This window comes from Siniperca chuatsi, linkage group LG1, assembly GCF_020085105.1.
Source record: "Siniperca chuatsi isolate FFG_IHB_CAS linkage group LG1, ASM2008510v1, whole genome shotgun sequence".
NCBI lineage: Eukaryota > Metazoa > Chordata > Actinopteri > Centrarchiformes > Sinipercidae > Siniperca > Siniperca chuatsi.
In genome coordinates, this window is record NC_058042.1 from 17,490,254 (window position 1) to 17,503,342 (window position 13,089).

Here is a 13,089-nt window from a genome sequence, read left to right on the forward strand (position 1 = left end):
CTGAATGCAGTTGGAGGTAAAAAAAAAAAAAAAAACAGGACCTGTTTCCTGCTGCTGGTGTTGTGATTTTAGAATTTGGAATAGAAAGAAAAATGACGAGCGGCCGTCTGGTCAGTCTGCCTCATTTACATGAGAAACAAGAAGGCATATCAATTCCACTCTCTGTCATCCATTTACTCGTCCTGCCAGTACTACCTTATTAATGACCCCATGCATTATTCAAAAACAGTTTGGATTTTGAAAAAAAATTGTCGTGTTAACACATAAATAATCAAAATCTGATGTCTGTCAATATTTGAAAAATGCAACGTAAACGTAAAACATCCCAAATGTCCGATGTTTGCTGACCTTACTTGGATTATTTCCTCCTGACCACTGCGATTAAATGGAATAAAAGAACACCCCAACAAAAAAAAAACAAGCGTGACACTCTATTTGTCTCATTCTTCCCGTCTCTCTCCATCCTTTCTCTGTGTGTGTTTGTGTGTTTGTGTGTCTGCATGTAGGATAGTGAGTGTGTGTGTGTGTGTGTGTGTGTGTGTGTGTGATATCATGGTGTTGCATCATATTTGAAAACGAGTTAGAAAATTAAGAAATATTAATTTTGACATATTATTATTATTATTATTATTACAGAAGTGCACAGGTATAAATGTCCAAATGTCTCCCTCAAACTAATGGGGAAAAAACACACGTACACACAACACCAAAACAGAAATGTATGTGAGCCTGCCAAGCCTCAGTCCAGCCTCACCACCTTCAAGTTCATAATGCATTTTTTGTAAGAAAATCATTTTCAAAGAGTTTTTTTCCAAACCCCTTATTGATATTAGTCTATTATTAGCTGTGTGATCCATTAAAAACTCATGAGATTGTAATTAAAAGGTTCTGTTTGTGTAACTATTTCTCTTTCTTTTTGTATGTTTCAAAAGAAGATGCCTTAACAGTTTGCCTGCTGGTAGCCATCAGATCCCAATATATACTGTAAGTGCACCCAGATATAAATTCCAAGCTCATGAATAGCAAAAACACTCAATCAAATGCGCAAGAACACAAAATAAATTGTGATAAAAAAAATAAAACATAAAGGCAAAGCTTACAAAATGCTAAGTCTGGAATTGAACCACAGTATTACAATTTATTCAAACTGTCAACTAAATGTGTAATTTCTAAATAATTTTGAGGCAAATATATCAACAACTGAAGCTCAATTTGTTAAGAAAGAAATAAGCAGAGACCAGGCCTTCTGATAATGCATATTTCAGGTCGGGGATATAGTGAATAATGGAGAAATCCTGAGAGCTGCTGTCACAGATTCAGGGTGAGAGACAGGCGGGACTCGTGGGGGTTTATGCGCTTTGGAGAGGCTCACTGAAACAGAGGGATCCCAAATCAGAGCCATATGAACCACTCCAGGCAACAGCAACACTAGCTGGTGGTAAACCGACCCAAACAGAAAGAGGGAGAATCACGGATCCCTACAACGCCAAACCTATGAAAATGAAACTTCGTGCACGCTGCATTTGCACGTGAATGTAACAAACTTAAAGAGAGTAATTTTTCTTGATGTCGAAAAGAGCCCCCCAAACAACACGACGAGATGAAAGATGACAGGTGGAAGCGACACAGAAGGCAAATACAGATCTAGGATTATCGCCAGGGGTCAAATCCAAATCCTGCGGCAGACAGCCTCTGCGTGCCTCAGCGTCATCTATCTACAGTGTAAGGCCTGGGTCATCAAACAAGACAGCAATCATTTTAAGTTTGTCTTCCGATAATTCATAGTTAAATCCAGAAATTGCTAAATAAGTATCAAGAGAGGGCTTTTATACATTTCGTACGCAGGGTTTTAAATGAGGTAGCATATAGCCTAGCAGCTAAGTTTATAAGGCTGTAAATACGCCAAATTACACACCCAGTTGCTCATTGTTGGAGAACGAATACATACATACGAAGACATAATGACATAATTTTACAATTCAAATCAATAACGTTAATTTGAGGACAACAATGACGCAAATGAACAAATAATGACGAATAGTCTATATAGTGACGACAATGGCAGCTTTGGGTCTTTCTTTACCCAGTGGCTTTTCAGCGTTTGACGGTGACATTGACCCAGTTACTACACGCATTCACGCGCTAACAACCGCACACTCAGTGGGCTGCTATTCAAACAAGTGAGAGAAGTGAATACAGACATGGGTGGGATCGTGCGGAATTTTACATGCGTGGAAATCAACAGCTCATATCACATTATTCCACACAACGCCCTGCTGATGCAGAGACAGTTTCTGTGCAGCATCTAGCTAAGAAACAGACCCAACAGGCTCATCTGAAGCCTCATATGATCAAACCTCCAGAGCTGTGAAGGAGCCCCCGTGGACCAAAAGCCAGCTGGAGTTGTGTGAAAGTAATTTTAGATGGTCAAAGCAACTGAGGCAGAATTTTGGATGTTTAACCCCTATCAGCTCTCCTAAACTTTGCCTCAGTGGCAGGTGATCCCACCCATATTTGCTGTGGGTGGTGAGTTGGGAGGGTAGGGGTCATGGAGCATTGCCTGTCCATCAATCGGTTTGGCCCCTGTACTCTAAATACCTCAGTGTAGGTGAACCCCCCTTGTAGCCTCAAGTGTTCCTGGAGCCAATAAAACCCAAGTGATTAGTGGAGCTGTTTCTTTTTTTAGGTGTTGGCTCTTTAAGGGAGTTAATAGTGAAGGTGTTTACTTTTGCATGACAGACACATTACAGGAGGGGTGGGCTGAGACCTTAAACCAGGAGCCCTGAACCAGTCCAATGCTCTCTTCACCTGTGACATGTATGCATGCGTAAGTATGCAATACTGAAGTAAAAAAATGTCTCTGGCAGAAACACATCATCTGTCTAATTAATGAGTTGAGCTTTACAACTCGGATTGAGTGCGATCACGCTGGCAGTCAGAGGCCTTGCAAATCAGGCACAGGGAAGACACCTGTATCCTTGCTACTGCACACTGAGCTCACATGGCCTGCTTTCCTGCCAAGATCACTTTTGTGTTGTTAATTTCAGCCCATGTGTAACAGTCAGCTGACCTCATTCCTGTGGCAGAAAAACTACCCTTCACCTAATTCAAGCACATAGTGCACTTTTTGTTGAGCTCAACCGGTAGTCTGTCTGTCTATTGCGTATGAGACGCAGGAGGTGTGGTACTGTAGCGAGTGAATCATGGCAGCATAGAAAGGCTATGGTCCTCTCTTAACTGTGTTAACAAACACGCAGGCATTCGCATGAGTGTGACTGATATCATGCTAGAAGAAATTAGAAACAGTATAATACCACTTCTAATTCTGTCAGATATGTAGTTACTGAATAATTTGTAATGTTGTGCATCTCTACAACCTTGTACTGTATCAGCTGAATCGAATCCAGCTAAACAAGTTGAGCAAGAAGATATCAACATGAAAAATTGTCTTCCAAAAGGTCATACCCTCCGTGTGGTTAAATGACAGACAGAGATGTGATGTTCTTTTTCATAGCTTAGAGGTTAAAATGTGTGGATTGGATCACAGCCACACATTAATTCACTGTATGGCAGCTTGTGAATTAATCTAGAATCATCAAGTTGGTCTCTTGCTCATCTTGAACTTGAATTACAATTGAAATTTTCAATGATTTTATGCATAAATTTGCTATTTTTAACAGAAGCTTTTTTTTAATGTTGTGGTTTCATTTGAGAATGTAAAACAAACATACAGCCAGCATGATCCACACCTTGAACCCATCTGTAAGTCTAATCATGAGATTTTGTTTTGTGTTTTCATTGATGTATTGCATTTTCTGGCTTGTATTTATAGATTAAAACTGATTCAATATAGATAAGGATTACACTTTCAATTGTAAACTAAACCACCTTATGTGGAGGTGAATAATATAATGAACTTTTTCTCCTAACCCCACCCAAAGGAGTGAGACATTAATTAACAGCCTCAGATTTTCCTTTCTGAGTGTTTCGATACACATGCATTTACAAGTATATATTGCAGTACATGCCAGAATCCACTATATTTCTCTGTAAGCCACAACACAACTGCCTGAGCTGCACACTGATAAAGCGGAATTGTGATATACAGTATATTGGCAGTGCTTGTGAGTTTTGAACATTCACATGAGATATAAAGCATGTAACAAGAATCATAACCTGTGTTTTGTCTATTTTTTGATCTTATGTTTTTGAATATGTGCAAATACATTTCCTCAGGAAGAAAAGGGAGCGAAACAGAGGAAACAGGTTTTTAACGTAATCTGTTTAGAATTGTAAATGTATTGCATAGGCCCTGCTGTCCAATTACATATATCTTTCATGTATGAAATCATGCATGTCTTTTTCTCTAAAAGGGGGAGGGCTGGCACAAAGGGAGCAACCCCGACTGCAGCAGAACAGTGTGCAGCCCACATGAAAAATAAGGTCTAGTGTCGGAGCCCTGGAGCCCTGGGCAAGAAGTGCAGCTCCATCAGCACACAGGCCAGGGAGGGGAGCTGCTTTCCTCTAGACTGGAGCCCTCTCAACCCCTGACTCCTGCTGTATTATCGTTGTCCTATTGTGAGGGAGCTGACCCTTTGAGTCCTAAATCAGACTTTAGAGAAAATACATTTCAGATCACGTCCTTAATTAGCTCCACAGCGATAAATATTGTTTCTTGCACTTTCAAGTGTTTTATTTTTCCCTGTACTAAAAATAATCTTTAAAGATGCAGAAGAAAGAAAAAAAATGCTGTTTATATCTTTATTTTCTATTCTTTCATTCTCATTTTCAAAACAATGACTTGCTGCTGAGTACTAAATTTCTGACTAAAATTTTGTAAAATTACTTTGAACTTTTTAAACAAAGCTCTTTAGATAAAATATTACTCATCTCAATTGGTATGTTCTGCTATTTTTACTGTCACTTTTCATTACAGTATATTCACTTACTTGTATAAACACTTTTTATTTTTAATTAGGTCTATTTTCAAAGCAAAAAGTAATGCATTGAGGAGCTAAAGTTAGCAGTTTTACCTTTTTGTATGATAGGGGAAAATGCATTGCCACACAGGTACAGAGCTTAATCTCAATGTCCTTATATCAGGCGCTATTTGATTCATTGAAGTCATTGCCTGAGAAAAAATAAAATCATACAGACTCCCTTATCAAGCAGAATAATTTAATATAGTCCAGATAACCTGCGATCAAGTCTTAATCACTGACTAAAAATGTGTGTTGTCAGACTTCTGCAAAATAACTGGGAAACCAGACCCTGATAAAACTAGAAAAGTGACACTGAGCAAAATCAATTTCAAAGTCACTCTGAATGGAAATACTCATTTTACAACCATCTGCTATGAAGCCCAAAAATGGATGTGTACATCAGAAATGTGCCATTTTCGCACATTTCAAACAGATTCAAACACATATTGTATATGTATTCTTACACACACCAGACACACACATACACAACATTAAACACATACCCATCTGTAAACACAAACACACAAACAGCGGTGACATTTTATCAGCTAGAAAATCACTTTTGTCCCCTTAGTAATCTAAAAAACACCCACGTCTTAGAACAGTCACACATCCCATTAATGACAGCATCACTGATAACTGTTACAGAAGAGTGTATAGGCTACTGTAGATGTGTCATTCTGTAAAACCAATAATAAAATGCATTTCCATGTGAAAACGTGAGTATTTTTTTGCACATTTACATATGTTGGTCTGCAGGTTTATGTGTATGTGCAGCATGTGTTAGCACGTCTACACAGTGTGACATATACAGTAGCTAATGAGAATGTGCTCATGTATGTGTGATCCACCTGGTCATGCACGCCAAGTCGCGTCACGTTTCTAGCACACTTGCTTTAGCTCTGGTTGGTCATTGGCCAAATCTGCAAAGAGCCAGTGAAGAACCCAGGGAGAGCATCTATCAACCAAACAACCTCAACATATTCAGGCCTCTAATCCGAGAGGAACAAAGGTGAGCAGCCCATGAAAGCAGGGCATTTATCAGCCAGCCTTTCCTTTGCACAAACATTGAGGGCGAGCTAACTGTGTGGGGGACACAGACTGGAGACTAGTTACCTTCAAAGCCCAGAAGAAGTTAAAGGGCTTAGGGTTTGGACAGCAGGAGCATGGGGGACTTCACAGCCTTACCTGATGGGGTTTTTGGTCTGAGTTGCCACCACACGGAAGCCTCTCTGACTGCGTTTCCTTTTCAAGTGTCTGTTTGAAGTCAGCAGGCAGAAAGGTCACGCCCTCTTGGTCACAGCAGGTTCGTCGAAGCAATGGTGGATGGCCAGCGGCTATTGCTAACGTTCAGACTTTCGTCTCTTTCTTTTTATACACAAGAAAACAATAAAGGAGAATGTAAAGCTATTGATCCGGTGCCTGGGCACCTTAAGAAATTTTGGTGCTATACTCCTAGAATTCCAGGTATTTCCAGGGTTTTCCAAAGCTATATGGATTGGGATTTAGGGACTCCCGGGTCACAAGAAGAACAAATCAGAGTAACACCATCACCTGAAACAAGAAACAAAGACAGAAAAACAGAGTCAGAAACATGTTTTGAACACAGTTGGAAATCATGACAGCAAAGAAAGAGTTCCATTGCACTTCTGTCAGAGCACCAACAAGTTCTGTACCTCACCCTTGAAATCTGAGCACATAATAAATGTCTTTCAGGAGAAGCAAACCAGAGCAGTATGATACCATCAAGACCTCAAAATTAATCAGCTGTTTTTAGAGCCAACAAAATTTATCTATAATTATTGGTATGCTACTACTGCAGAAAAGCCTCTTATGATTTCAAGATTACATTTAATAGCAAATTAACTGCTGTGAGTAATTTCTCTTCTCATACCATTGAAGACCTTTAAAATGAGAAATGAAAAAGATTTCCGGAGAAACTTAATTTCCCTGTAACCAGAACAAGACATATTCCTGTAATAGCATATATAATTGCCTGTTCTGCAGAGGATCTCCCGTATATGACAACAAAGTCTCATAGACAATACATATTTATTCAACTGTCAATTCCAGCGATGAAAAAAAAAAAACATGTAAAAAAGACTTTGAATTCCACATGGGCCTGGTTTGTGAAGCTGGGTAAATATGGTTGTCATATGTTCCAATAGTTCCACAGCGACAGAGATTTAGTTAGGGAATACATGCGGGAGAGGCAGACAGTTTGTGATAACTGAATAGCTCTTTTGAAGCCACTTCCATTTGGAAACCTTGTGCGATTATTTTTACCTCTGTGGTTAGACTTGAGTTAAAGCCCATGTTTAATTGTTCCCAAGAGTTCTTATTGTGGTGCTGATAAGGAGCTTGGGGAGCAACATTTAAAACTGCTACAAAAATAACTAGACTCTTGCTCATTGGCCACAGGTCTGAAAGAGTGACAAGAGAAGACAGCAAAGAGAAAGAAAGATAGGTTAAAAAAAAGAAGAGAGACAGACAGATAGACAGGGGCAGAAGTCTTGTTTGGGTGTGATCGGCTTGCACCTGAATGGTTTTATCAGTTTCTCTTGGTCCTGATTTTAAAATGTGCTCAACTTCTGTTATAAATATGAATAATGATCAAATCAAGCTATCTTAAATAAAGAGTATACAGTACACTACTTGCTAATCAATAAATAAATTATTTTTACGGCAGTTTTGTCAGTAGTTACAGCAGACAGAAAGCAGCACTGTTAATTTGTCGTCTCTCTCCATCTCTCTCTCACTCTGTCCAAGGCCACGACTTCCCGGTTTGTCAGGGCGACCTGTGGGAGTGTGCGTGTCGGATCAATAGCCCACCCACAGCAGAGCCGCAGGCCATCCCTGACCTGGGCTATTGATTAGGCCTGGCTCAGCTGCCAATAGCAATGTACTGGATGTGACACCGGGCTAAAACAGGAGCTGAGGAAGGGGGATTCTGAATTGCCAGTGGCATCCCCACAGCACACCACAGATAAAAGTCAATTCCACTTAACCAAATCACTGACAACTAAATAGTTAGCAGAAAGAAGAATGCCGAGAGTCTCTGATGGCAGTAGCTGGATGGCTTTGGGGATTTCCTAGCCCCTGACCTGTGTCAGGGAGCACAACAGGCCATGGGAGCAACACTGACATACGCAGGCCTCTATTTGTGCAGGCTGCATGACCTCTGCCTGCATGACTGTCTGTTTGTCTTTTAATCTGGTCACTTCTCACTCTACACTCACTTTACACCTGTGTCATTAATACATTAGGTACACCTTCCATCAATGACTCCCTCTAGATTGATTATCAAGAATCCTCCCTGGTACATTATCAGGTCTTTATTTTATTTATTTATTTTTTTTTTTACAGTATATGTTAATTCATCTGCAAATAGAATAATTAAATAATTTACACCTGAAGTATGATTTTAAGTATAATGATTATAATGTAAAGAATGCTGCTTCCAGTGAAGGAGACACAGAGTTTTGTTTATGACTGTTGTGTTCATAATTTGTTCTTACAGCAAATCATCAGATTTTTTAAAGCAGCTATTAACCATAAGCTTTACAGTAGTGTCTCCTGTGCCTGCATGCACAGATGTAATACAGTCCCACTGAAGTTGTCAGACTCCTTTCGATCCATCTTGCTCCTAGTCATTACCAGTCCATATTAGAGTAGTTTACATGTCACTTTACCGGCCCTTTGCCTTGTGAATGTAATTCTGTGGCCACTGCCTCCTTGTGCATTCAGCACCTATCTATGGCTCCATATCTCTCTCAGTAATTGCTGAGTGACAGAAAGGCAATACTGACCACTTCATTATAGGACAGCCAGACTGACTGGACACTGGTCTCTTGGCTCTGGGTTACTCTGGCCAGACTGACCTTATCTGCCCAGGTCGTCAGGGGTCAGTCACCCAGAATTTATAAGGATTTTACTAGAGTTGCCGTGGGTGCCATACAGCAAGGTCGCCTGACCCTGGCGGACTGCTTATATCAGGTATTGATTGCAGTTTGTCTACTTCAGTTGAGGCTGGACTAATCTCCCAACACTAGGGTCTCAGGGGCAAAGGCTTCAGTGTAAAGTTAAGTATTGGAAGTAACAAGAGTGATGGTGGGCCGAGTGGATACTAGTGATCATAAGAGGGACACAACAAGAGTTGTGGGGCTTTGGGGTTTAAAAAATATTATGTGTAAGAACAGTGAGATGTAGCAGCAGGACTGGAGCTACAACTGCTGTTCAAACCTGGAAAAAGGTTCTATTCTTAGGATGCACTTGGGGGATGAAGCTCTGTGCATGACAATTTTATTGAGTAGAGAGACAGGAGACAGGATACCAATCATCTGTGTGTCACGTTGCTTTTAACTGTTTGGTTTTCTGTTGTTTGCTCCTAACATGGTTAAGTTAAATGAAGAAGGCATTGATCAGTATTTGTTTAAATCATCACTACTCATTCCCAAGAAAATTAATTAGCTATGAGTCTTTCTGTCAACCATCTTTAGCTACAACATATGGATAAAGATATGTGTGATTGTTAGTCTGGAACTAAATGTGTATTTGTGTGGTGTGTGTGTGCGTCTGTACCAGCTTGTGTCTGTGTGAGACTCTTTATGTACATACTAAAGCAACCCTGATGCTCGTTAGATCTTGTCTCTCAGCAGCTGCTTGGCACCGTTCATATTAAATCACAATAATGGCAGATGAGCTCTCGCGCTAGAGAGACAAGCATCTGTTTGAAACTGCACTTTATTACACTTTGTTCCTTTAATCAAAAAAACCACGCGAAAAGATAACCCGGTTTTAAAAATCCCAGATAAACAGCAACGATTGCATCTTTAAATAATAAATGATCCCCTGCCTCTTACAGACGGGAATATAACTGAAAATAATTGAAGACAACAATGTCCTATAAGAGCACCACTAGAGCAGTGCTGATTCAGAATCCCTTATAACTTCAAACATTCAGTCATAAAGTATGGATAATCCGTAAAAGAAAGGCATGCGTCTGTTTACAATTTCCTTCTAATTAAGGCTACAGGATGGGGTCTACCTTTGTTAAAGTTGATGTGTGTTTGTTAGACTTCCTGAGAAACTGTACCACTGGCAAATTAGGGGTGGAATACAAAACGAAACAAACAATAACATTCTAATATGATCTGCAGTCAAGGAATAAATATTTCACAATCTGTCTACATTTGACACACTTTCAGTTGAGAACAAAGGATTCCTAAACAACAAATTGCCCAAACTTGGTCTTGATATGATAAACCTTTTGACCTGCATTAATTCACCAAACATGGTAGTGACTTCCACTTCACGACTGTGTATGTAATCTGTCCCCAATTTGTTTGGAATTTAAGGACACATTGTTACCTCTTTTTCAAGTCAACAAGACATTTCGGTTGGCAGTCATGGAAGGGAACAGATTGAAACAGATCAAGAAGTTAACAAACAAAAAGCCAGCGTAAGCGAAATCAGGAGGGTAAGGCACGTTTAAAGATGCACGCAAAAAAAATGAATAGGGCAAAACATAATGGTGTGCTACTTTATAACGACTGGTACCCAACACTGATTAGCATACACATGGAGCCTGAGTGCATGACTGCAAGGTGTTAAAATCATGTTCAGATCCTTGAGATGATGATACACAACAGCATTTTACTGTATAAGGCCAATGGTGAGGGTGAACTAAAGAGTATGGAAAATCAGGTAAGCACCGTGCTGACGAAGGTGTTGGTTCCCATTTTCCCTCTGTGAAACTGGCCAGCAGTGTGCTGTGTGTCTATAAGGGAAAAGGGAGTGTTTGATGATTAATCACGGGCATAATAAAGCTTCTCACCATGAGCACACAGTCCAGCTGATTCTATGATATGATTGGGGCAGATTAGAAAACAGAAATAATCATTCCTTACAGTGCATTCATAGTACACTCTAATGATATCTTCTGATTGGACCTTGCAAGAAGATAATAAGGGCCGTCTTCAGAATGGACTCTAAGATTATTTCTTTAACTTCATGAAATGGGGCCACGGGCCTGGATGCTGCAGATTTGAGGATTAAGATAAGCTGACCTTTCACATTATGTTGCCATGTATAAAAGATGAAGTTTACAGTCCTTCATCACATTAGACCTTATCAATGGCTAGAGCCTCTGTGAAGCCCCTTTGAACATCACAATGGCTTTTCAGGCTGGTATACAACAGGCCTCTACCCCCTAGTGTGGGATTACTGTGTGTGTGCGCTGAAAGGGGTATGTTGTGGACGTGCATGCTCGCTTGTTTGGACAATACTAAAGTACTAATCCAGTGTAAAAACGTTATTCTGTATTCTTTCTTTTTCATGGTCATGTGGAACAAAAATAAATTAAAACGTAAAATATTTAAACGCCTCAATTTAAATGAGGTGGCCTGTTACATTGAACAGATTTGACAGCAATGGACTATTAGTACAGTATTACTAGCATTCACTCAGTGCAATCAAACATTCAAACATTTCATCTGTCACACAGCACGGGCAGGCTCAGCCCCTGTATGCCCATGTTAACTCCTCATGTTGTTGGGACAGGTTGCTCTGACCTGCTAGTGAGACATGTAAGAGGAGAACAGCAGAGAGCATTTCATTTCCACAGTTCTCCAAAATATCATCATCATAAGTCTGTAATACTGAAACTTAACATCTAAGTATTCTATGAAAAATGAAAAAACTGTCAAATGGAAGGCAAAGTGTCACTTGTTTCAAATGCAAACCAGCATGTTTAAAACATTTTCTTGGATCAAGTGATATTATGTTGAAACTAGAGGAGTGATCCACCTGTCAGTTGCAAATAATGTCACTTGTTTCAATCTCAAAACAACTGAAACTATATTTGAAAAGAGTCAAGTGATCTCACCCTGATGGCAGATTTGTTTTCTCTTGTTTTGAGGTAGACAAAACTAAACTGAACTAAATAACTTAAATTTTAATAAATTTTGGGTGCTCATGAACATTCTGATAGTGAGTGACACTTTTGGATCATACGTGTTCAGCAGAGCCACAGTCTCTGCTGGGTTGGGCTGAAGAGCTATAGGCTTTTACAGGCATCAGACTACTGGCCAACATCTCCAGGCTTCTTTGATGTGGGAGGCATTGCTTCCCCTATAACTTACAGCCCAGCTCTGCAGGGACTTATTTTTATAACCTCTATTATTTTCTATCATAAATATTCAAATCCAGAGCTTAGTGAGGAGAATAGCCAAAAACAACATGCAGCTCTTCAGCTTCCCCCAGCTCTCGCTCTCTTCTATAGAAAATCATTATGAAGATTAATACAGAAATCAAACAGAATGCTGAGACGAGACTGTAGGACCCAGTCAAAATAATGTACTCATATGAAAGACTCGGGATGGAATTTTTGGTCAAGGATCTTGGGCTTTTTTGTTCTTTATTTGTTTGAGCATTTTGACACATTCTGCATTTCCTCCTTTTGGCTGTGAATTAATATTTGCAGCTTGAATATTAATCCTGATTCAGTAGTGGATTAGTTTGCTATTGTCCCCTCGGTGCTGAGCCCTAAATAAAGGCGCTGACATGGAGAGGAAATCTATACCTCTCTGCCCTGCAAACAAAGACCTCTGCACTCAGAGATAACACATGTCCCTGTAACACAGACCGCCCTACTCTACCCACAAGCTGGATCCTCCATCTCCCTCTCCCTTTTCTTCCTCCCTCAACCCTCGATCCCACATTTCCCCTTCTTCTCACCACTGCCTGTCTCCCTGTCTCTCTCCCTCTCAGAAAAACTTTGCCATGGTAGATTTGCAAGGCAATTGTGCCCTTAAACCGCGCCTCTTCCTCAGCTTATACCATGCATTTTCCAGAGTTTATCAAAGAATACAATGGGGTTATGCTTTCACCATTATTCTCCAGGCAAGAACAGTAATTTAAATGCACCAGTACTACTGAGGCAGGGCGCAGCCCTGCTGTCTCACTATGGAACAGAGAGAGATGAAAATGCGTTACAAAAAACGCACTGCATTACTTTGTTGACCTTTCCTGTTCTCATAGTTTACAAACAGCTGTGAAGCTCCTTCCTTTGGGCTCTTTGTACATCAGAGACTAGGACTGATGGAGG

At 40.1% G+C, this 13,089-nt stretch overlaps 1 protein-coding gene across 3 annotated transcripts in view; it reads right to left on the minus strand.

Moving 5' to 3' along the window:
• zfhx3b (zinc finger homeobox 3b) overlaps window positions 1-13,089 on the minus strand; it is a 296,238-nt gene that overhangs the window by 147,844 nt on the left and 135,305 nt on the right. For all 3 annotated transcript variants that reach the window (XM_044200100.1, XM_044200181.1, XM_044200261.1), the window contains one exon: window positions 6,171-6,536. The gene's annotated coding sequence lies outside the window, so the exon portion shown is untranslated. The remainder of the gene's footprint in view (window positions 1-6,170; window positions 6,537-13,089) is intronic.